Source organism: Peromyscus leucopus, chromosome 1 (genome assembly GCF_004664715.2).
Source record: "Peromyscus leucopus breed LL Stock chromosome 1, UCI_PerLeu_2.1, whole genome shotgun sequence".
NCBI classification, from domain to species: domain Eukaryota; kingdom Metazoa; phylum Chordata; class Mammalia; order Rodentia; family Cricetidae; genus Peromyscus; species Peromyscus leucopus.
Genome location: NC_051063.1, coordinates 193,367,969 through 193,392,976, shown reverse-complemented (window position 1 = coordinate 193,392,976; position 25,008 = coordinate 193,367,969). Strand labels below are relative to the sequence as shown.

Below are 25,008 nucleotides of genomic sequence, written 5' to 3'. Positions count from 1 at the left end.
ATGCTCAAGACCACACCCATACGGTTTTTGAACTGCATTCCAGACACATGGTTTTCTGGTCACTCATCCCTATCTCCTCTCTGGAGGACCAGAGAATCACTGGAAATGCTTCCAGGGATTTTTCTAGTTAGGTCTGATTTTGTTTGATTTGGATTGCTGCATTGGCAGAGAGTCTTATCAGGGCGCAAAAACTTTTCCTATATTACTTATCTTTTTTAGAGGTAGCTTTCACTCAACTAAATTGTACTTTTGGAGCCTTATTAACTCCTAAGCATTGGCAAATGCTTTATATCACCAATTCTACTCTTCCATATCACAGCTTCATAGTGGAGTGCTAATTAACACATGAGGTGGTTTTTACAACCTCCACAAAATTAACTATAAGTGCATTTTATAAGTAAATGTTAAATTCAAAGTGGCCAATGTCTAAAAGATATTGGAGAAACAAGGCCTGTCCAAATTTCGTCACCAGCCTTCCATGGATTCACCAAAAGCATATGGACCTTGAGTACAAAGGTGTTTCTACAAGCAGCTTCCTGCTCCCAGAGCTCTCCACAAATGCAGCAAAGATAAAGAGGCAGGCACCTGCACCCAGGGAGGTGCAAGGAACACATGAGACCTCACAAGACACTGAATTGGCCACTGGGTTCCATTAAACCCTAGTGAAGACCAGGAACACCTGTCTCTGAGCTCACCAGTTGCCCTTCCCTATCTGGGGACAGATGGCACTCCCTCTCCATCTAGTGGCTTCCCAGTTCACCGAGGCTCCCTTCACAGCTCCCTGCAGCAGTGCTCACAGAACAGCACACAAAGCCATTGGTGCCTGTTCTGCTACAAAGTCAAGCCTGCTGCATGTCACCCAGAAGAGCCCTGGACCACTGCTCACAGGCAGGTCAGACTGGAGTCCCTAATTGGCTTCTGGGGCCTGAGTGACGAGAGTACCTCCCTGAGGGTTACAGTGTGCTTACAGAACACAGCAGAGTGGTTCCTGGCTCAGTCTTCCACAAGGGAACAATGCCTTTTCCAAAGCCACAGAGATTTGCATTTCAATAGCATTTCTCCCTGGCTCCAAAAGCTGACCCTGTTAGCTTCCTACACTCTGCAGGCACTTCCCCTTCCTCTCCTGGACACAAGGTGGTTAGATTACACAGCCAATGAACAATGTGGAGTGGAGCAAGTCTCCTCTCCCCCAGCTGGAAGAGTGTCCAGAATATTAACAATTGAAGAGAGATTTTAGGACGCAACAGAAGATGTTTGTTCTGTGCCTTCACATTGAGGAGAGGTGAACTGAAGAACTTTTTACCTAGCTAGTTGTCACAAGGACTTCAGAAAACCAGGAGAGAAAAGCAGAAACCAGATCAGTCTTTCTCCCACCAAAAGGCTGGATGATAGCTCCATTGCTTTAGGAGTTTTTTTCTGAAATTCATTTCAATCTCTTTCCAATTTAATAGTAAGAAGTGAAGTCTTCAAAATAAGTTGAATACTTAGAGAGAAATCGAGCAAGGAAGAATGCATCTATGAACAGTATTGTTAACTAGCACAATTTCCTCAGTGGGCGGGTGAAAAACAACAAAACACAGCAGTATTAGTCAAGGGACATTCTTAACTCAAAGTCATGCAGGAACAAATATAAATTATGAAAATGATAGAAAGAAATGCCTCTGGCATGTTCATCTTGTAACCACAAAGTCTTAGCTGAAAATCAAGGAAATGGCACAGTGAAATTATATTGCTTTGGTGTCTATAATACCTGAGAATCATGATGTTTTACCTAAAAGACAGATGTATCAATGCCACAATTTTGAGGCACAAAAAAAGTCAGTGAACACAAACATAGAAAACATCAAGGAAAAGCCAGCTATCAGCACTGTGGTCACCGCTCTTACTTGGATGGCTCTGCTGAGCAATTTTGAGCTCAAAACAAGGCTGAATTTGCCTTTGTGCAGGCTGTCTCAGAAGGCCACAGCTTCTTCCATGCAAAGCAAGGAGTTCATTTTAACTATCCCTGGCTGCTGGTTCCCCTAGGCCTGTGGCATCACTGAAGAGAATTCCACTCTTTTCTTTTTTTTAAATGCTACTTTTAATTTTAGTTTTGTGAGTGTTTTGCCTACATATGTCTGTGCACGGTACCTATAGAGTCCAGAAGAAGTCAGGGGATGCCTGGGACTGGAGTTACAGCAAATGGTTAGCTACCATGTGGGTTCTAGGACTAGAAACTGGGTCCCTATAACAATATGCAGTGTTATTAATTGCTGAGCCATCTCTCTAGCCCCCCTTTATAATTAACATTTATTTTACACATTTTATTTAAAAGATATTATACCACATTACCCATTTTATCTTCACTCCATCCCCGGTGAAATACTTCCCTTCCAACTTCTTCCCTGTAAGTTATATATGAATGAGCATGCTGAAATATATGAAGACAACCTGTTGAGTCTGTTTTTTGCTGGTCGTATGTATGTATACGGTTACAGGGCTGATGATGTAATAGAGAGCAGTAAAGAAATTATACATTAGTGACACAGAAGAGGACTCAAACTTGTATTGGAAGTATGTTACAGGAGGAGGTGTTAGTTATTTAGTGGCACTCTTACCCTGTGAGGAAATGCCACGAAACACGACAGAATCCACTAACAAGAGTTTTATTAAGATAGGAAAGAGAGACAGATGTAACAGGCCTGTGAAAAGACACATGAATAAAAATGAAGCTGGAAACATGGCGCCCGGCTTATAAAGGCTGGGCTGTGCCCCTGTGCGAGCGCGCGCGCGCGCACACACACACAGGCCCATGTGGCTATTCCACACATGCGTGTAGATCACATGGTTGCACTGCATGCTTTACGCAACCACGCAAAGCCACAGGATCCTGGTCACACGAGACGTTTTGACCCGGAAATGGCTAGGCAGAAGTGTCTAGGTCCACAGGGCATGCACAATCATGCCCAACCATGAGGGCACATTGTGAATCCCTATCAGGAGGTATTGCAGATGTCCATGAATTGATATCCAGGTTCTTTTCATTTTGAGCAGCAAACAGAGCAGTGGAGTAGTCTCATTTCTATTAAACTGATAAAATAACCTGACCCAAAGTAACTTTGGCGAAAAACATTCATTTGACTTATAATTTTATTGTACATCCCTATCAAACAAGACATTTCCATCCATGGTCCCCAAAATCTTATGTTAATCATAACACAAAACACTTTCAACTTCTTAGATCCCATAGTCTTTAAAAATTCCAACATTGAAGGAGTCTATAGTTTCTTGAATATATTCTATGGGTAAAAATGAGTAACAGCCCACTCTTTTCAAAAACAAAAGAACAAGAGCATAGCAAATTTTGGTTGAGATATTGTGCACCCCAATAAACTTATCTGGTGGTCAGAGAATAGAACAGCCACCATGTTAAACATAGGTTTAGGCAGTGGTAGCACATGCCTTTATTCCTAGCATTCCAGAGGCAGAGATCCATCTAGATCTCTGAGTTCAAAGCCACACTGAAAACAGCCAGGTGTGGTGACACATGCCTTTAATCCCAGGAAGTGATGGCAGAAAGCAGAAAGGTATAGAAGGCATGAGGACGAGGAACTAGAGGATTCTTAAAGCTTTTAGGCCTTTACCAGCAGTTCAGCTGAAATCTATTCCAGTGAGGATGTAGAGGCTTCCAGTTTGAGGAAACAAGATCAGCTGAGAAGCTGGCAAGGTGAGGTTAGATGTAGCTTGTTCTGTTTTTCTGATCTTTCAGCGCTCACCCCAATACCTGGCTCCGGAGTGATTTTATTAAGACCTTTTAAGATGTGTGCTACAGCAAACAATTCCATTTAAGGAAACTAAAATCTAACAGCTTCATGTATCATATTGTGCAAATTCTGAGACTCTTAATCATATTCTGGTCTTTCATGGGAAAGCTCCAGGTTTCAGGCTTTGCCAACCCTATAACACACAGCTTTCCTACCATGCCAGTTCTATTCCACACCTAGAGCTGTACTTGGTTATCTCATGGTTTTAGAATCTACCTGAAGGTGTTCACTATAAGCAGTGTCCTCTCTGCAAGTGTTTCAAATCCGTTACAGGGTCAGCAGCTTTCCATGGCCCTTCAATCTTGGATTGGCAGTCAAGACACTGAAACAGAAGAACCCCAGCAAACTCCCAAATGGTCTGGGCTCTATCCACATAACAACCAAGGGTAGTTTCTATTCCTGCAGCTTACTGAATTTTGATTCTACTATTAACCTGACAACTTACTGAATTTGAGAGGATGCAAAGGGGGGAAAGGAGACCCAGTAGACAGGAGTAGACTTGAAGGAGATGGGAAAGGATGGGAAGAGACAGAAGAGGACCTGAGTGGCCTGGACACTGGAACTGCTACCAGGTCACTGAATTCTACTATCAGATCCCTGGAGACCCTACCATCTGAGTCACCCAGTCATGATCTCCTGGAGATGGTGTACTGGGTGGAGCCTGAAGAACTGCTCCTGTTCCCAGCCTTATAATTAATGTTTGTTTCTCAAACCTCCTTGGCTTACCCTCTGTCAAGTGGTAAGTACACTGGGATTTGAGCACGGAAAAGGCAGAAAGATGTCTCCTCCCCATCCCCAAGCCCCATGCATCCTGAGACCCTACCACTGTAGAAACGTTGTGATCTTGGATTTCAAGGCAACTGCCATGATGTTGGGATTCACAGGCCTCATGGAAGAAGATACCCTAGGGGGTGAGATTGTCTAGAGGCCCATGGGCTTGCTCTGGTCTGGTGAAGACAAGGGACAGTTGTGTTGTGGGAATTCTGCCATTCAGCCCAATGACCATTTGGATGGATTGTTATGGCTTTGTGGGCATGGTATTCTCAAGGATACATGACACCTTAATAACTGTGTTTCAGAGGTCACAAGCTCTTTTGGGTGTTTGGAGCAGGGGCAAGCTATGAAGAAACATGGCTTGCAGTTTGGTTCCTATCACCCTTGGGCAGAACGGCAGGTAAATGACAGCTGGATCAGCAGCAGTGTCTACCTTGTTGTGTGTTGTGAGAGTACTTTATAGATCTCAGTCCTTAGTAAATATTACCTGGCCTTTTGCCTCCGTGTCCCACATTACAGCTGCCTGGGCCCATCATAGTCTCAGCTGTTCCTGCAGACAGGCCTCCATAACCCTTTGTGTAATCAGTCCTTGGATGATGTTGAATCTTTAGAACTCCAGCCTTTTCCTTGGATGTTTTGTGAGCAGGGGATTGGGGCACCATGACAGGTTTGGGTGACTTCTTATACAACTTTACTGAGTGTCATGGTATGAACATGTGGACACACAAAACATAAAATTTTAAAAGTGAGTAAAAAGGTTTATAAAATGTAACCACAGTTCAGCGGTGGTGGCTCACACCTTTAAACCCAGCACTCTGGAGGCAGAGCCTGGCAGTTCTCTGTGAGTTCAAGGCCAGCCTGTTCTACAGAGTGAGATCCAGGACAGGCACCAAAACAACACAGAGAAACCCTGTCTCAAGAAAACCAAAAAAAAAAAAAGCAACCACAGTGGCAAGTAATGGTGTTTCATCACATGGTACCCACAGTCAGGAACCAGAGAGTGATAAATGTTGATCCATAATCAAGTAACAAGACCATGGAATGAAATGGTGATATCACTTCTGGAAGGGAGAAGAGTCTTCTCATTGCAATGAACTTAATTGCAAGCTAATCTCTCATAAGCAAAACCCAGAGAATAACATGATGTAGATAAGCCCTCAAAGGTGTGCCTGGAGGAGTGTCACTTGGCTGATTCTATGGTGACATTTTATTTGTGTTGAAATGTGATTTTATTTGTATGTTAATAAATAAAGTTGCCTGGGGGTCAGAGCTAGAAGCAAGCCATATCAGAAGTCTGGCAGTGGTAGCATATGCCCTTAATCCTGATCACATGACAGGCAGATCTCTGTGTGTTTGAGGACAGCACCAGTATAAAGACACACGCCTTTAATCTCAATACCAACCATAGAAGACCTGGAGGTCTGTATAGACAGGCAGTGATAAAGAGGTCATGTGGTTGGGTTTACAACCAATGAGAAGGCAGAACAGAAAGTCAATAAAATGACAGATACATAGGAAGTAGCTTTTTCTCAGGGGAAGGATGGCAGTGGCAGCAAAGAGTAAGGAGGCGGTTTTAAGTCTTAGCTCTTAGCTACTGCTCTGACCTCTTGGGCTTTTTACTCTGCATTTGGCTTGTGTTCCTTATTTAATAAGACCATTACATTGACATGATTCTAGATCTTATCAGGTTGAAAATCAATATTAACCATCACACAAAACTAATAGTATTTGCTGTGTAGATAGAAAAGACATTCCTTTTTTTTAGTGGTATATCAAGTATCAATGAGCCATGTTTGAGGCCAAAGTATATAAAACCTTTTGAGTATGGACTTATTCCTTCCCCAGATGTAAGCAACAATTTTCTGAGGATTGCCAGGGCAGAATTATGAACCTCATGTAGAGTAAGGCACAGTGCAGAACTCTTCTGACCCATGCTTTTACCTTGTTAAATTAGAATCCCTCCCAAACCTCCTCAGGAACTAACTGATAATCTTGTTACCAAAGAAAAGGAGAGGAAGGCCAGGTGGTGGTGGTGGTGGTGGTGGTGGTGGTGGTGGTGGTGGTGGTGGTGCACGCCTTTAATCCCAGCACTCGGGAGGCAGAGCCAGGCGGATCTCTGTGAGTTCGAGACCAGCCTGGGCTACCAAGTGAGTTCCAGGAAAGGCGCAAAGCTACACAGAGAAACCCTGTCTCGAAGAACCAAAAAAAAAAAAAACATAGAGGGGCTCCCCATGAACTCACTGAAATGGAACTTACAGAGTAACCAGAACTGTAACAATGCTCTTTATCAATTCTTAAGTGTGGCTCTCCTTCACAAGACCACACTTTCCCACTATTCTTTCTTTCTCCTAATATCTGTGCTAAAACTACGATGAGCATCTCTTTTTACCTTGGTGTCATCACAGGAGGCAGAGGCAGATGGACCTCTGCAAGTTCCAGGCTAGACTATCTACCACATAGTGAGTTCGATAGGATTAGAAAGTGAGACTGTAACTGAAAACAGACTTACTGCAAAAAGCTCTACTTAATAAACTTTAGTGTTGTGAAAATGGTATAACAGAAAAACTACTCACCTTGCAATTATCCCTTTACTTTTACATTATAAAGACAGTTGCAACAGTGCGTGCCTATAATCCAGTGCTTTAAGGCAAGATAAAAGGCAGGCAGAAGAAATCCTGCAAGCCTATTTACATGTGATAGCAAACTAGTGGCTCGGTCTCAAACACACTGAAGGGAAAGGACCAGCACCCAAAATTGTTCTCTGACTTTTACACTCAAGCCATGACACACATGCACCTTCCCACACATAAGTAAGCACATACATACCAACAGTCATAAGTAAATAAATAATAAAATTACAATGGGATGATATGGCAAACACCTTTTCTTCCAATACTTGAGTGGCAGAGGCGGCAGAGTTCTGGGAGTTTGAGGCCAACCTCATTCACATTCTGAGATCAAGGATAGCCAGAGATACATAGAGAGAGCCTGTCTCAAAATAAAATTGCAACTCTGATTTGTATTGACTCATCCTGAAATCCTTTTCCAAAATTCACTCAAGTGTTCCAGTTTGAACCTCAGCATGGGTCCTGAGGTTCAGCACAATGTCTTTTAAAGTCATTTCAGGTGTCAGCCACTGGTCCCTGTCAAATCATTCACAGAAATTAAATTAGCAAACAAGGATAGCCAGGCAGATCTCCTTGAATTCAAGCCAGTTTGGTCTACATAGGGAATGTGATAGCAAGACATTTCTCAATAAAACACACACACTCACAAATAAAGTTGAATATAATTTTGTTTTCTTGTTTGAGACATTAGAAATCTCCAGCTAGCCTAAAACTCACACTATATATTATAATGAATAATATATATTGAATATTTATAAATATTCCAGTAAACATTTCATTCTATACTATTGGCTGAATATTCAAAGCAGGACAATTTTCTATATAAGAGGGAGATTCCAAACAATTGCCTTTAAAAAAATTATATATACAGTGTTCTGTCTGCATGTATGCTTACTCACCAAAAGAGGGCAATTATACTGAAGAGAAGATCTCATTATACATGGTTGTGAGCCACAATTTGGTTGGTGGGAATTGAACTCAGGACTTCTGAAAGAGCAACCAGCAGCCAAAGCTCTTAACCTCTGAGCCATCACTGCAGCCCCTAATTGTCTTTATATTTACAAAAATTTTATGAACTGGAAGTGGAAAAAATTTTATATTGTTTACATTTCCAGGTTGTTTTCCTTCATACAATCAGTACATGAATCCATTGTCCATCTTTTCTTAAACTTCTTCTTAACTTTTTTTTATTTAGAAACATTTTAACTACTTTATTTGCAAGTTGAGGTTTTTGCAGTTTGTTTTAATGCTAAGACTCCATCTGTGGAAGGTGAAATAACATCCATTAAAGTAAATATTCCAACTACCAGTAAGCCAATGAATTTTTAAGAATATTTTTCTAAAATAGTTAGAAATTTTCCAAGTATTGTATTGAATTTTTTAGAATACCACTTTATTTTTAATTTTACTGGGATCAAAAAATAAAAGAATGTTTTGACACACAATTGTGCTATTATTTATTGTATTATCAACACAATGAGTTAAATAGCTGTTATTGCATGTTACATGAAATTAAGAATAACTACAGTGGATTACTAGAATTTCTATTAATAACACATGAGCAACTATACAAGCCTATGCATAATATGATTCTATCAAAAATAAAATTAGCAGTGTTTCTCATAATATTTCCTCTCTAAAGGGTAATGAAGCATGTACTGCTTTAGTTAGGGTTTTTATTCCTATGAAGAGACACCATGACCATGGCAATTCTAATAGCATAAAATCATTTCATTGAGGTGGCTTATATTTTCAGAGGTTTTGTTCATTATCATCATGGTGCAACATGGTGGTGTGCAGGCAGACATGGTGCTGGAGAAGGATCTGGGCATTGTATGTCTTGACACACAGGCAACAGGAAATGGTCTTGGACACTGGACATGGCTTGAGCCTATAATGAGACCAAAAATCCCACCCCCACAGTGACACACCTCCTCCAACAAGGTCATACCTACTGCAACACAGCTATACCTCGGTAATAGTGCCACTCCCTATGAGCTTATGGGGGGTCAATTACTTCCAGACTATCACAGATATGAATTATTACTGTTCACAAGGAAGTATCATATGTCCTCCCATATGAGGAAACAGTGAACCCATACTGCTGAGAAAGACTAAAAGTATAAGTTCATTCCCACATCACAATTTATTAGACCATGAAATATTTGGCCGGGCCCACCTAAGGCCCCATGATAGATTACATGAGGTATTCAGCTTCCATTAACCCAATGTGGGAATAATGACAAGGTTGCTCCTTGTCCTTGAATTGGATAGCAAGGCTAGTGATTCCCTTCTTTAATACCAGGTATGCTTTCTGAGATGCCTGTTTTAGTAACTTTGCTTCCAATAACTTATAGTGATATTTTATTTGTACTAAAATGTTACTTGTATGTTAATAAATAAAGTTGCCTGGGGGTCAGAGCTATTAGCAAGCCATAGGAAAGCTGGGCAGTGGTGGTGCATGCCTATAATCCCAGCACTTGGTAGGCAGAGCTAAGTCGATCTCTGTGTGTTCAAGGATACAGCCAGCATTGGAGACACACACCTTTAATCTCAATACCAACCAAAGAAGACCTGGAGGTCTGTACAGACAGACAGTGATGAGGCGGTCATGTGGTTGGGTTTACAACCAATGAGAAGGCAGAACAGAAAGTCTTTATAAAGACAGACACACAGGAAGTAGGTCTCTTTCAGAGAGGTAGGACCACCGCGAGAGGAAGGGTAAGGTTTTTAGCTCTTAGCTCTGACCTCTTGGCTTTCTTCTTTGCATTGGTTCTGTGTTTCTTATTTAATAAGATGATTGGTTACATCTACAATAACTTTTACAGGTTAAACTTTTACTTCTCCCATTTCTTGAGGTGCATAATGAAAAGCCAAATCATTACTAATTCCAAGGCAGCTTGATGTCTTATTTGGTATTCATGGTCAACCATATATGTGAATCAGAAGCTTAAGTGTATAAAGCACAGTAAAAAATGAATTAGCATGTGAAAATAGCTTAGTCAGTAACAACACTATACCCAAGCCTGTACCTGATAAGCAGAACCCAGTGACATCACTCACTCAAGAGAAGCAAACACAGTCCTAGAAGCCCATGACACCCACTGGACAGTATATATGCTGAAACCACAAGCAATGCTCTTCTCTGTACATCTGGAGAGACATAACCTTGATCTGCTCAGCATCTGGAAAGTCTCCCCCAGGATCCTGACACTCAGATGTCTGTTAGAGACTAGACCTGACCTTCAGCTAACATACTTAGTGCAGGTGAGTGGCCTTGAGGAAGGAGGCTTAGGACCTCAATTAGGAATTGAGAGTGTGAACCTTGTATGATGACCATCAGCATAATAAAATACAACTTTTGTCACACTAATTACACAAATATGCCTTCTTGCTTATGACATTACTCTTTCCCCCACTTCCTTTCCAGATTTGTTGTCAGTTGTTTGCCAGTTCTTTGTTATTCTGCCTGCAATTACCACAACTCTTACCAAGAGACCAAAACCACAATCTATGGAAACAGCAGCAATTCATAATATTAATAAGATCCACAATTCTAATAATAAACAATATAACTATTTTTTAAAATACAAAATAGTAAATGCCTCAAAACAACAGTTATGAGTTTGTTTGCCTTAAAATGCTTCCAGTTTTACCATGGAGCTCACCTATGAGGATCACCCATCCTTTCCCAGGAGTATTTGTCAGAAGGCAATGGGGTATCCCATGAGAAGCTCTGTAAAGCAGCTGGTCACCAGGAATTCTTTGGAAGGCATTTGGGCTCAAGGAAGGGTTTGAAGACTGGCTTAAAGGCTAAAAACTCAGAAAGCAACTTACTGTGCTTTATACAATTAAGCTTCTGATTCACATATATGGTTGACCATGAATTCAACACATATTCTAAGTTTTCTTTAAATACTAATACTGTTCTTGAAAGTTTCCTTGTGTGCATATGTGTGTGTGGTATGTGGTTTAGGTGATGTGTCTATTTGTTTTTGTTGAATATGTTTGTGTCTTTATGTTTTTGTGTGTATGTATGTATTTGTGTTAGTATGTATGCTTGTGTGTGTGTGTTTGAGTAGTGTGTGTGTGATGTGTATGTTGTGTGTACATTTGTGTATATAAAACAGAGAGAGAGGTGTGTGATATGGGTGTCTGTTTGATATGTGAGTACGCATAGATGCCAGAAGTCATATGTGTGGTGATATTGTGTTCCCCAATATATTGTATATCCCAATGAACTTATCTGGCATCAGAGAACAGAACAGCCACTAGATATAGAGGCCAGAAAATGGTGGCACACATGCCTTTAATCCTTGCATTCCAAAGGCAAAGATCCGTCTGTGAGTTTAAAGCCACACCGGAAATAGCCAGGCATGGTAACAAGAGCCTTTAATCCCAGGAAGTGATGGCAAGAAACATAAAGATATATAAGGTGTGAGGACCAGGAACTAGAGCCTGGTTAAGCTTTTAGGCTTTTGAGCAGCAGTTCAGCTGAGATCCATTTTGGATGAGGACTCAGAGGCTTCCAGTCTGAGGAAACAGGATCATCTGAGGAACTGGCAAGGTGAGGTAGCTGTGGCTTGTTCTCCTTCTCTGATCTTCCAGCATTCACCCCAATACCTGGCTCCAGGTTTGTTTGTATTAATAAGACCTTTTGAGATTTGTGCTTTACACAGGTAGTATCCAGTGGAGAATTTTCAATAGAGGACTTCGTTCTTTCTACCATGGGTTCCCAGGAAAAAGCTTATTGCACTTGAACAACAAAGTGCTTTGACATGATGAGTCACCTCACAATCTTACAAATACATATAAATAAGCTTAATAAAATAATTGCTGATACCTAAAGTCAGTGCAAAAATAGTGTTGTGTATAATTATTTTTTCAAATATAGAATTAGTAACTCAGGTTCACTATTGAGCCATCTTAGGTCACTTTCATGTATAGATGTAATTCTGATGGTCCTATTAAATAAGAAACACAGAGCCAAATGCAGAGTTAAAAGCCCTAGGGTCAGAGCACTAGCAAATAGCCTTTAGCTTACCAGCTGCTGCTGTCCTTCCCCTGAGAAAAGAGACCTACTTCCTATGTGTCTGTATTTTTATTGACTTGCTGTTCTGCCTTCTCATTGCTTGTAAACCCAATCACATGACCTCCTTGTCACTACCTGTCTATACAGACCTCTAAGTCTCTGTGGTTGGTATTGAAATTAAAGGCGTGTGTCTCCATGCAGGCTGTGTCCTTGAACACACAAAGATTCTGCCTTTCATTTGATCGGGATTAAGGGTGTGTGCTACCACTGCCAGACTTCTGCTAAATGGCTTGCTATTAGCTCTGATCCCCAGGCAACTTTATTTATTAACATACAAATAAAATCACTTTTTAGCACAAATAAAATATCACAATATTTCCCCTTTCTATTCTAATAAGAAGAAAAAAGAAAAAGGTTATAACTAAGAAAAACTATATACAAAAAGTACAATAACTACATACAATATATACAAGCAATAAATACCTAAATAATGTCTAGTCCATTTGCATTTGACAAATTCAGAGAAAATAATTCCATTATCTATCCTATTTGGGTAAGTCCAAAATGTACCTGATTCATTTTCTATCCTAACATATTATTAACAGAACTATCTTATAATGTCTTTCAAATTTATACACTTATACCTCTTTAGTGAGTTTCTTTTCTGAAATTCTTAACGAGGAAAACTATAAGTATCTAATCTTCAACTGTAAGTATTTAATCTTCAACTCCCTCAGATACCCAAGAAGGAAATAATATTACCTAAAAAAATAAAAACAGGAAGTGCATGCAAGCGGCTTCCAAAAAAATGTGTGTTGATAAAAATAGCCAGCTGCCTGGACAGTCACCTGAGGTTTCTCTGCAACACTGGGGCATCATCTTCAGCCTATAGGCTTAGTGTATCTGACAGACTCATTTGTGAAGTAGGATGAACACAAGGCCTACACTTCGACCTCACATTGGGTGAGAGCAGTCCATGTGCCAGAAACACCTGAATTCCACTAGTGTCCTGTCATGATTCAGGATTTTAAATTCTGGAATTTGTTGATTTTTTTTTAATTTAGCTGTCCATTCTTCTTGGCTTGTGTATGGCTTCATCTTGGCATCCCATTCTTCTCCACATCCCATTCTTCTCAGCTTGTGAGTGGCTTCAATTCTTTAATTAAATGCCAGTCTACCATTGAGAGGTTAGACTCCATCAGCTTAGTTAATCTTTCAAGAATAACTGTTTTGGCTATTGTTCTACTGCAGCCCAGAAGCCATCGGTCCACTGCCTGTTCAGCTGCCTTCAAAGAAAAGGGGCTCTGTACCTTTTCCAGATTTCAAGGGCCACTTCAGGGATGGTGCCATATTGTCCTGGCCTCAGAGGATGCCTGTTGCTAAAGCCACAACCACACTTGTCTTGGCAAGAGTTGGTAGTCCTTTGTTTCGTGTCCTGTCTGTCCTGTTTGTCAGCAGTCAATTCGAGGATACTTTGTTGTCCAGTGGCTAACTTTTGCCACAGTGTAAATTAACTCCATATGCAGTTTCTTCAATGCCCATATTTTCTCTGAAGTACATTGGTACTGCCAGGAGCCGATATATCTCATAATCATTAAAAAAGAAAAAATTTCTAAGTTATTAAAACATTTTAAATGCCATATTCTGTAGATCTCTGAAAGGTTTGAAGATGACCTGTCTATCTAAAATATATGTGTTTGATCTTGAAAACATACTTAATATGACTACCAGTTCGAGTGTAGTGTCTAACTACTAACTTTCATTTCTTTATATCCTAATAGTTAGTAATAATAACATTCAAGGATCAGCAAATTGCATTACATTGTTAAATGAATTGTATAAGAACAATATCTTGAACAAGATTAGAAATATATGTATGGCATTTTCTAACAATATTAATCTCAATATATATAATTTGTATACAATATACAAAAATCCAATCCAAAGTAAAGTATTTAAAACTAGTAATTGTCTTTTAAAAGTAGATTCAATAATCTATCTTTTTATCTATTTTACATCTATATCTTCTCTTTATTTTTCCAAGTAGATTCAATAATCCACTCTCTATTCTATCATTTCTATATATCTTTTTTTTAAAAAAAAAACAAGAACCTTAAATCTAGACTCCTTTGCTTAGCCCTTTTCTTAGCCCTTGACAACAACTTGTAACCAACTTGCCTAAACAATGAAAATTATCCAAGACCCAAAACCCATCAAAAGACCAAAAAACCACCTGTCCCACACCATCTCTTTGGGAATGTGGGTGTCATATTCTTAAAATTGCTTCCTGCTGGATATGGGCAAAGGCATCTTTATTCTGAAAAGAAAAATTTTGGGTTAATTGTCAAATTCTAGGAAAGGTAGATATATCTTGTGGGCTCCTGTCATCTTTTTGTAGATTTCAAAGTCGGCGTTAGGCATGGTCATGGTTCCCTGCAGATTCATGAGTGGGGAGATTTTAGTGCTTAAAATAATTTTATCTAAAGCAATAGTGTATACAATTCCCCAAATTCACTATATCCACTAGTCTATGCAGTTGGTAAAACAACAGTTTGAAACTTTTTCAGTGGTAACATTAGCTAGATGCCTTTGCCACAGGACACAGTTGACAATTTAAGAGGCATACAAATTATAATACCATTGTTTGGCATAGACAGGTGACAGGGAAGTCCTTAGACTTTAAAAAATACAGAATACATGCAATAGCAAATAACCCCTTAAGTGTGAAGATTCCACATGATGCCAAGTAAAGAGTTGCTTCTTTGGTGAAACTGTCCAGAGCTACAAATTATAAATACCAACATTAAATCATTTTTATTTAAAATTCCATTTTCAGGTCTCCATCTCCTAACTGGTATGAGTCAGGGTAACTCAGATGATGTTGAATAATCTGGAGTAAGCTCTTATTGCATTCCTGACAAACAGCCAAATTTGGTTACCATTATTCCACATTTGTTGAGTTTTTGTTTTAAAATCCCCTATATCATGCCCAGCCCTTAATTGTGTGAATGGCACAATGGATGTGACCAAATGCCCTCAGTCTCTGCAGACTCTGTTTCATAGCTCTCACTGACAGAACCACTTTCAATTCCAAGTCTACAAGAAGCAGTAAACCTAGCCCTTCTGATATAACACTAACTTTTTACAACTTATAAATCCAGCACTCTCAACCTGTGAGGAGAGCTGACATGTATAAGTGGCCTCCCTTGGCCAGATAGTAAAACAACAAAACAATTCCATTCAGGATTGTAAGGGCAGGCTTAAGACTTTCAAGTTCTTTGCAGCAAGAAAAAAATCACATCTGAGGTACCATTTCTTGTTCCAACTTTCTTCTCTGTTGCTGTGTGCTGCAGGCCGCAGGAATATATCATAAGAACTCAGCTGGTTATGGCAAAGTCACTACCTGGAGGAATCAGGGAATTCCTCCAGAGGAAGCCAAATCCCAAGGAGTTTTTGGTGTTACTTGGCTTGTTATATATCAGCTGTATTCTGTTATGAAAATCATGTGTGCCTTCATAGCTTTCCCAATTGACTTTTCCCTAAGAAGGGCTAACTGTGGACTGATCACTCTCTGGACATACACATTTCAGGTATTTGGAGAACTGCCTCAGGAAAGGCCTTCTCTGGAATCAGATATCTCCCTTGGCCACTTTCAAGGACTAGCAGTAATAACAGTCCACATGCAAGTCTCCTGCTTTAAGACAAATTCCACAAGGAGACACCACCTAGGCCAGGTGAATGTTCAGTAATAGCTTAACACAATTTAGCTCAGACCCTCCTTTTTACAGACTTACTAACTTTATAGAGCTCTAACTCCTTATCTAACCACTTCTAGGAATATTTGGATAACCTTCTGTGCTGACAGCTATGCTCAGCCAGAACCCCAGTTCAAGCCCCCCTGTAATTATCATCATTGGCAGCATCCAGCCAGGTCCATACCCAGATGGAGGAATGTACTTTATCAGAGATACCTCTGTACTTTCTAAGAACAGACTTAAGCATCCAGGCTAACTGTTTGAGAAGGCTTGGCGGATGTGCCAATTAAGCTTTACTTTTTCCTTTCCCAAACCTTACCTCTAGTTCCAGATCTCCCTTTAACCATCCAGCTGTACAGGTGGCCTAGTGACCGAGCACACTTTTCCCCACCCTGTAGAAAAATGGCAGATAGCTTGGACAGATATGAGTCACAGGAAAAAAAAAGACAGTTTTATTTTCTCCATTGATCTAGCAACTTACAGATTCTTAACATTTTCTATCTATCATGTTTAAGATTATAGTTGAGCACATAAGAGCCCTCTTCTTAGATATTACCTGAATTTAGCCTTTAGTTAATTCAGCTCCCCATGGGTCACTTCCCTTTGGGGTTGCAAATGATAACTAGCAGTTATTGCCTCCCTATGTGATTCTTATCACCCCTCCATTTGACCCTGGAAGCCTGGCTTTGCACTGCTAAGGGATTACTGCTTGTAAGTGTATATACATCAGACATCCAGGACAGAGAAGAGAAAAGAGAAGAGAAAAGAGAATGGAAGAGCTAGATGGGTAAGAACTTGAGAGGAACAAGAGAGAGAAAAAGATGGGAGAGGAGATGATATGGGAAGGAACAAGATGGATGAAAACCTCGAAGGGGCAGAACTAGATGAAGGAATTAAGACAGAACCTAGAGGGGATCGCAGACAAGTGTAGAGAGAAATCAGGCTAAAAATGATCTAAATATGAGAGCAGAATATGAGCTTTTAACTGACACAAAATAATAAAGTATATGACTAAGGAGTTTCATGTACATAGATTCATTTCTTCTCATCAAAGATTAATTATCAGCTGGTTTGTAGATTCTTCCCAGACCCTGGGAGGGGACTATTGAGGGACTGGACCCCCATAGTCCCTAAAAGCTGTGATTAAATTATCTTACCAAAAGCAACTCAGGTAATAAACACGTTTCTTTAATTGATCCCCCTAGGTCACAGTCCATCATTATGGGAGCTTAGGATAAAAACTCAAGCTAATAAAAGGCAGAACATGAGGAAACATTGCTTCTTATCATTCTCTCTTGCTTTGTAACTGTCTTGTACTAAACTAGCTTTCTTATTTAGCCCAGGCCCACTTGGTTAGAGATATTGACAACTCAGTGAAAGAGATTTCAAATGTCAGTCATAACCAACACAATTTCTCTCAGACACAGCAATCAGATATTCCTATGAAGGCACATCCTAAATTGATGTTCCCTCAGATGACTCTAGGCTATGTCATGTTGACAACTCATACTAATTAGGAAAAAGAGACAATAATCTATGAGAAGGTTTTCAAGATCTAAAGCCAATATATGAATTATATCCAGTCACTTAAGCAGCAAAAACCCAAACATGAAAATAGCAAAAACTGGAAAACAGATATGCCAGGAAATGGGATGAGGCAAGCCTCTAAGATCAAGAAGAGAAAACTAAAACTAGCTCTCCACAGATAATTCCCAAACCAACAAAAGTCAAGGAAATCATAACAAGAAATTTTCTGAATACAAAATTAGTGAAGATCAATCATTTTCCAGAGAAACAACAATAATATAAATAGATGAAAATAAAACTAATAGCATAGATGGCACCACTGAAAACAATGAGACAAAAGGACATACCTATAAAAATATATCATGGACCCTTAAATGAAAACGACTAGATTCTAATCAAAATCAAGCGATAAGAAATCACTGGCCAAAACTCATCCTGTACAGAGTTCTCTCCTTTGCCAATAATAGAAAATGGGTTGTGTGAGGAGGGTATTCCACCAGAATTGGAGAGATTCGCTTACAGCCTTCTGAGTTAGACAGGTTTTCTGTATTTTGCGCTTTCTGAGTCACTTGTAGAGGTGCCTCGAACTCACAGAGTCTCTGCTCTACTCCAGTGCTGGATTAGCTGCCCACCGCGCACCTTCTGAGGTTTTTAACATTGTAGGAAATAATTTTGACCACTAAAAGCATCTCATTCTTTTTTGATAAAGAAAAGGATGTCAGCTAGGATCCCTTAGACAACATTTTGTTTCCTGTGATTGATGATTGACTGTAAGTCTGCATCAAAGTGAGGAAATAAAAACTTTAAAATAAAATGCAAGACAACAGATTGTTAATAAATCAGTATACACCTAAAGCAACTTGATTTGCTCCAATTGCTTTATAAGTCACAAGCACTTTTGAAAACAAGTTTATTGCTATTTTTGCACATGTTTGTACATGAGAGACCATGTTTTCCACATGTATACAGAATATGGAATAGTAGACAGTTATGAGCATCTCAACTTGAGTGTGGTATCTGAACTCAGGTCATCTCCAAAAAGACTATGTGCTGAGGTACCTGCTAAAATGTTTTATCCAATAAACCAAAAGTCAGTCACAAATTAACAATAACAAGAACAACAAAACCTAAACAAATAAAGAGGCAAATAAATAATCCTTGGAAACAGGCACCATCAAAATTAAAATGTTGTGTGTGGTAAATTTGCAGCATAAAGTGAATACAATCCAACAACAGTGCCCAACAATTTATAAGAGGAATGCTGATTATAAAGCTACATTCACAGTGGAAACACTCAGAATGATCAGTGGAATTATGAAAAATTGTACACAGATTGACTTAATATGACTTCTATACTTAAAATAATGCTACAACAATCAAGAATGTGAATAATATTTGTGAAAGAATCCTGGAGATAGGGAGAAAAAGCCAAGAACAAAGGAAGGAAAATATAGTCAACTATTAATCCAAATGATCTTGACCAATGTTACCCAGCTACCTATGATTCTATGTGTATAGAAATTAGACAAACACAGAGTTCATACCTTTCATGAAATTAACACAAAATGACCCTTAAACTGTTGTTTCTGACTCTCCAGCTACTGATATTTTTTCTACATACTGGGTCCCCATGCTCTAGAGCTCTCTCTGCAAATGGAGGTGATCACCTGCTGTGGCTCTGTAGCCCTTATGCCTTCTTTTGGTTTCAGGTAAACAAAGCCCCACTGATGCCCAATCTCAAAATGACAGTAGAATAATTTAAAGTCGGCTTCCTATCATGTGGATTATGATAAAAGATGTGGATTCTGCCCTATCTACATGCTCAACAAGATGCACACCTAAGAAACCTCTGCAGCTGGGAAGCTCGTTTTGTCTCTTGGAAGTAAACAACACTGAAACACACCTTTACAGCTGATGGTGGCAGAAAGAAGCATTCTAATCATGTATTGCAGAATGACAATCCACATCACCATCTTCCTACCAGTTTCTAAACTATTTCAAACATTTATGAGGCAATCTTGAAAGTGCAATGTAATAATCAGAAGTTCTAGAAACCAGATTTTCAGTTTTCCAATCTGTCTTCCCACTGCATACCAAAAACATCCCTATGTGTACACACTGGACAGTGATATTACAAGCATCATATCCAAACAGCCAGGACTGCAAGAGTCTCTCCCTATCCAGGAAATCCATACACAGGTAGGCTCAGAGGACAAGGATGTTTGCCCAGGTCACCACATGGGTGAGCAGAACCACAGTCTGGCTCATCCAAACCCCAGCAGAAATGTCAGCTCAGCAGACCTTCTCTGAACACCCTACACTCACCATGGTATAGCTTGTCTTCTTTGCAACTCATTACAACAGACACAGAGGAGAAGGCTAGAAAGAACCTACCAGCTACCTGCCACTAGTACCCCTCATTGCTAAGCCTTCCCAGAGTCCGTGAAAGGCTAGGGCCACCCATCTGGGCGTCAGAATATTAGCAGGTACCCTGCTGGTTGATCGGAGATAAAATGACTCAGACAACACAGTCCTTCCAGCTCTGCCCTTCAACTCAATAGATAGGACCCTAGTCTAGAAAGAATGTATTTTATTAGACATTCTTCAACTCTGCTAGAGTGCATCCTGTTCCTCATCCAAAGCCAAGTGTTCTTTGTATGACATTCCTGTACACACTCAATGTGAAGTGCAGCCTACCCATTGCCTCCTAGCTGGGAGTACTGCAGCCAAACATAGGTCACATTCACACAGTAAATCTTGTTACTGTGTGGCTATTGTTACAGGCCATGAATTAGAAAAAGGTGAGAAATCATAGTGGGGAAAAAGGAAAGAGAACATGGATATGATGTAGTTATAATCTCAAAAAATATTTTGAAAAATTTAAACAGGCTTTATGGCCATGTGCTCCACAGTCTAGCAATATGTATTAGAGGACAATTTCTCAAGCCTTTTATCTAAGAGACTACATCTAAAACCAGAAAAACAACAGTCCTGTTAAGCAGGGCCACATTTGACTCAGATTTATCTTGATTGAACTACTATAACTATAGCAATTTGGTTTCATGATAGTCAGTCTTTTATCCAGATTCTTGATTGCCCTTGTCTGTGGAGCCCAAGAAATGGCCAATCAGGACATTTACAGAGCATCTAAAATTGATTTCCTAATTCCACATTGCTAATCTCAAGTAATGTTGAAGTAGGAAAGCTCTCAACCACCATCTTGCCTCTCCCTTTCTGCACTGTGACTCTACCAGCTTCAAAGTTGGTCTTATGCACTCAATTCTTGCACAGGTCCCTCTTCATTTATAAGTCCCCACTAAAGGCCACACAAATTGGAGGTCACTCATTAACTGGTTTAGTTTTCCTTCTCACTGATCAGTCAAGGCAAAGATGGAAGAGGTTGTGGGACTGTCTACCCAGCACTGGGCAGCAGAGGCAGGATTAGGTGTTCAAAGCAATTCTCAGTTACATAGAATGAGGAAAGACTCAATTACCTAGCAGGAGGCAATGATATTTCAAGCTCATGGTTTCCCATGCCCAGATTGAAAAGCCTTCCCCTCCCCAGGGAATCCATACTCAACAAAGCTCAGAGGCCAAGGGACATTACACAGGTCACCACAGGGACAAACAGAACCTCAATCTGGCTCATGATCCATCACAGACCAAGCACCTCTGACAGCTCGGCCAACCTGCTCTTCCTGGTCTGGGGACCATGGTATGCTAGTGGTCTTCCTTACAGCTCCCTACAACAGAACAAGAAAAGAATCCTGAAAAGAACCTGTAAACTACCTCCTATTGGGACTCCTGATTGCTAAGCCTTCTCAGAGTCCCTCATTAGCTAGGACCACCCAGCTGGGCTTCAGGACACTAGCAGTTCCCCTACTGGGTAAACAGAGATCTAATGACTCAGAGAGCAAAAACTCCAGGTTGGTCCTTCCACACTATGGCTGGCTGCACAGGACCCTAATCTGAAAAAATTTGTAGTTTAGGAAAACCTTCTAATCTCCCAGAACCCTTTCTGTTCCTCTTCCAAGGCACAGGGTCCTATGTGTGCACATTCCATTACACACTCAATGTCCAGTGTAGCCAGCCCTGTACTTCATAGCTGGGAGATGCTTCAACCAAACAAACATAGGTCACATTCAAAAACTATCTGAAGTTAAACAAAAAGAGGCCATGGATTAAAACACAAGGCTCTATGGGAGGGGTTGGAGGCAGGAAATAATACAGTGGAAATAATATAATTATAATCCCAAATAATTCTGGTAAAAAGTTACAACACGCTTTATGGCCATGTGCTCCAGAGACTAGGGTTTGTGTTAGAGCAAACCAAGTACTACTCACATCATTTCTCTCTGGGTATACATCTTAAACCTGGAAAACACAGTCATATTAGGCAGGGACACATCATTTTATCAGGTTCTTCTACTTAGGTTGAACTGGTATAACTATAGTCATTTGGTTTTATGAAAATTCAGTTCTGGGGGCTGGAGAGATGACTCAGAGGATAAGAGTAGTGGCTGTTCTTTCAGAGGTCCTGGTCCTGAGTTAAATTCCCAGCAACTACATGGTGGCCCAACTATCTATAATGAGATCTGGTGCCCTCTTCTGGTGGGCAGACAGAACACTGTATACATAATAAATAAATAAATCTTAAAAAGAAAGAAAGAAAATTTAGTTTTTTATCCAGAGTCTAGATTGCTATGCCTATGAACTCAAGAAATAGCTGGTCAAAATATTTTTTGATCATCTAAAATGGATTACCTAACTACTCATTGCTAACGTCAACTACAGTCATAGTAGGAAAGCTTTCATGTTCTTTCTCACCCATCCCTTTCTCTGTTGTGACTACACCTGCTTTACAGATGGCCAGTGAACTCAATTCTTACACAGGCCCCACTTCATTTGTAAATTCACAAGAAAATTGAGAGAAGTTGAAGGATGCTCATTCACTGCTCTATTATTGACTTTGCACCAACCAGTCAACGTTCAGCTGAGAAGGAGTTCAGGACTGTCTTTCCACCACTGGGCAGCAGAGGCAAGAGTAGGTGTTCAAAGCATTTCTCATTATATAGTGTGAGGCAAGCCTGAACTACAAGAGACACTCATTTAAACCTGTGCTTCTCAACCTACCTAATGCTGTGGCCCTTCAATATACTTCCTCATGGTGTGGTAAACCCCAAATATAAAATGATTTTTCACTCCTAGTTCATAACTATATTTTTGCTACTGTTAGGAATTAAAGTATAGATATCTGTCTGTGCTTTCTGAAAGTCTTTGGCTTTCTGAGAGGGTCATTTGATCTCCCAATGGGAGCCAAGATCCCCAATGTTGGGGAACACTGCTCTATACTGATATAAACAAATAGATTAAAAAAATAAAGAGCATTAAGAAAAAATGGAATGAAATTCTGAAACTGAGAAACATTCATAAATAGAAAAAAATTACAGTACTGCATTTAAAGAAAATGAATTTTTAAAATGATACCAATAATTCATATTTTATAAAGATAAAAATAATTGGAAGGGCAATTAGGTATACTGATGATGAAAGGGAGGAGGTAATACCCTGGTAGAGAGAATACCATTAAGAAGAGACTGTATGACTTTGTCCCATGTAAAGTATTAGCCACTGAGTGTTCCAAGCTAACACATGGAATTACAGTCAATGGCCTGTGTCTCAAACATCTGAGTCAACTGTGTCAGCCAGGATTGCACATATCTACATAGGAGAGTTCTCTAATTGGAAACTGAATACTTGGTAGTTCAAGCTATCTTCCCAAAACTGTATGCCCACCAATTCAGTCTGTCTTCATTCACATGGAAGAATTAATACATGCAGGAAGATTACACAGAAAGTCACTCACCTGACCCATCAGTCCTTCTTTGTAATGGAGAGCCCTGCAGCTAGCTCACTGCCTTCAACTTCAGGCTGTGACCAAGCTATTGTCTAGTCTGTTTCCCCCTGCAGTGTACAGAGCACACTCTTCCTCTTCTTCTGGTCTGAAGGGAGAAGCCATGCCCCATACACAAATCCTTTCCCTGTTCTGAAATGGACAGTCCACTATGTGACTCAATCTGGCAACTTTAGAACTCTGTGGTGCTGTAGATGTAAAATACAAGATTTAGGGTGGTTAGTCAGGATGACAACAACGCAATGTCCTGTGGGGCTACAGACAGGGTTCATGTCCACCTAAATCAACATGGAAGATCTTGGCTCAAAACTGCTTTCTAAAAAGCCTGGAGAGGCCGCTGTTCTAGAATTAATATACCTTTATGGCACACGAGGACTTAACGTTGGTTGGGACCCTATAATGGTCCCTTGAGCAGCATTTAGAGGCTGTTTTTTTCATCGTGGATGGGCCTTTCTGCTGGTTTTAAATCAGGATTGTTTCCTAGTTATAGGAATGTAACTGGTTAGTCCTGGGGAACAATTACACCTTATGCTAATTTCTGGCTGGTAGGTTAGTATATTACTTACCTTTGGGGTATTTGTGATGCAGACCTCCCTTATCTATATTGTATTTTGTGAATTAACGTCTCCTAACAACTGGTAAGACCTTGTACCATCATTTCTATACCATCAATTCTACTTTTCTACATCACAGTTTAGCAGTAGAGTGCTACTTCACACAGGAGATGCTGACTACAAGCTACACAAAATTAATTGAAGATAGATCCTAAAACTAATGTGAAACGTTCAAACTGCAGTACTTCTGGAAGATATGGAAATTATGGGACCATGGCTCTCTGAATTTTGCAAATCTTTGTTCCATAGCAGCAACATAAGCCTTAAGGGCAGCGGCATCTCACAGTGATGTCAACAACAAGGTTATTTCAAAGCACAGTCCCATTCCCAATGCTCTGTACAGCTGCAGCCTGCGGTGTGAAGTACAGAGGCTGCCAGATGGCCCAGGAATGGCAAAGACCACTCAGAACTACAATGGATCATGCTGGACCAGCAGGACCACAATGGACCAAGCAGGAACAGTCAAAAACATGCCGAACTCTGTGTCTGGCCACTGGCTTCAGCCCAGCCAGGAGAGAACACACCACCCTGGCTCCCTTGACTCAACTGGCCACTCCTCCCAGTCTGCGGATAGGCCCCTCGCTCACCATGTCGTGGTTTTCCAGCTGGCCCATGCTCTCTGCTCAGCTCCCTGCAGCAGCACTCACAGCACAGCACAAAACCACTGGCGCCAGCTTCTCTTCAAAGCCAAGCCTGAAGCTGGTGACCGGAAGGACCCTGCACAAATTCTGACTGGCAGGTCGCATGGAGGGCCTGATTGGCTAGTGAGGCCTGAGTGACAAGAGCATCTCCCATAGGATTACACTGTGCTTAAAGATACAGCACAATGATTCCTGACCCTGCCTTCCAACCCAGACCCAAACCTTTTCTGAACCAGCAGAGAGATGCATTTCAATAGCACCTACCCCTGGCTCTAACAGCAGACCCTGCTCTCTTCCTGCCCTCCATAGGCCCTTCCCCTT

General features: G+C 40.4%; 1 pseudogene; it reads right to left on the bottom strand.

Annotated features, from left to right (window-relative positions):
• Positions 1 to 24,789, bottom strand: part of LOC114685188 — a 51,959-nt pseudogene extending 27,170 nt beyond the window's left edge.
• Between the last annotated feature and the right edge of the window lie 219 nt (positions 24,790 to 25,008).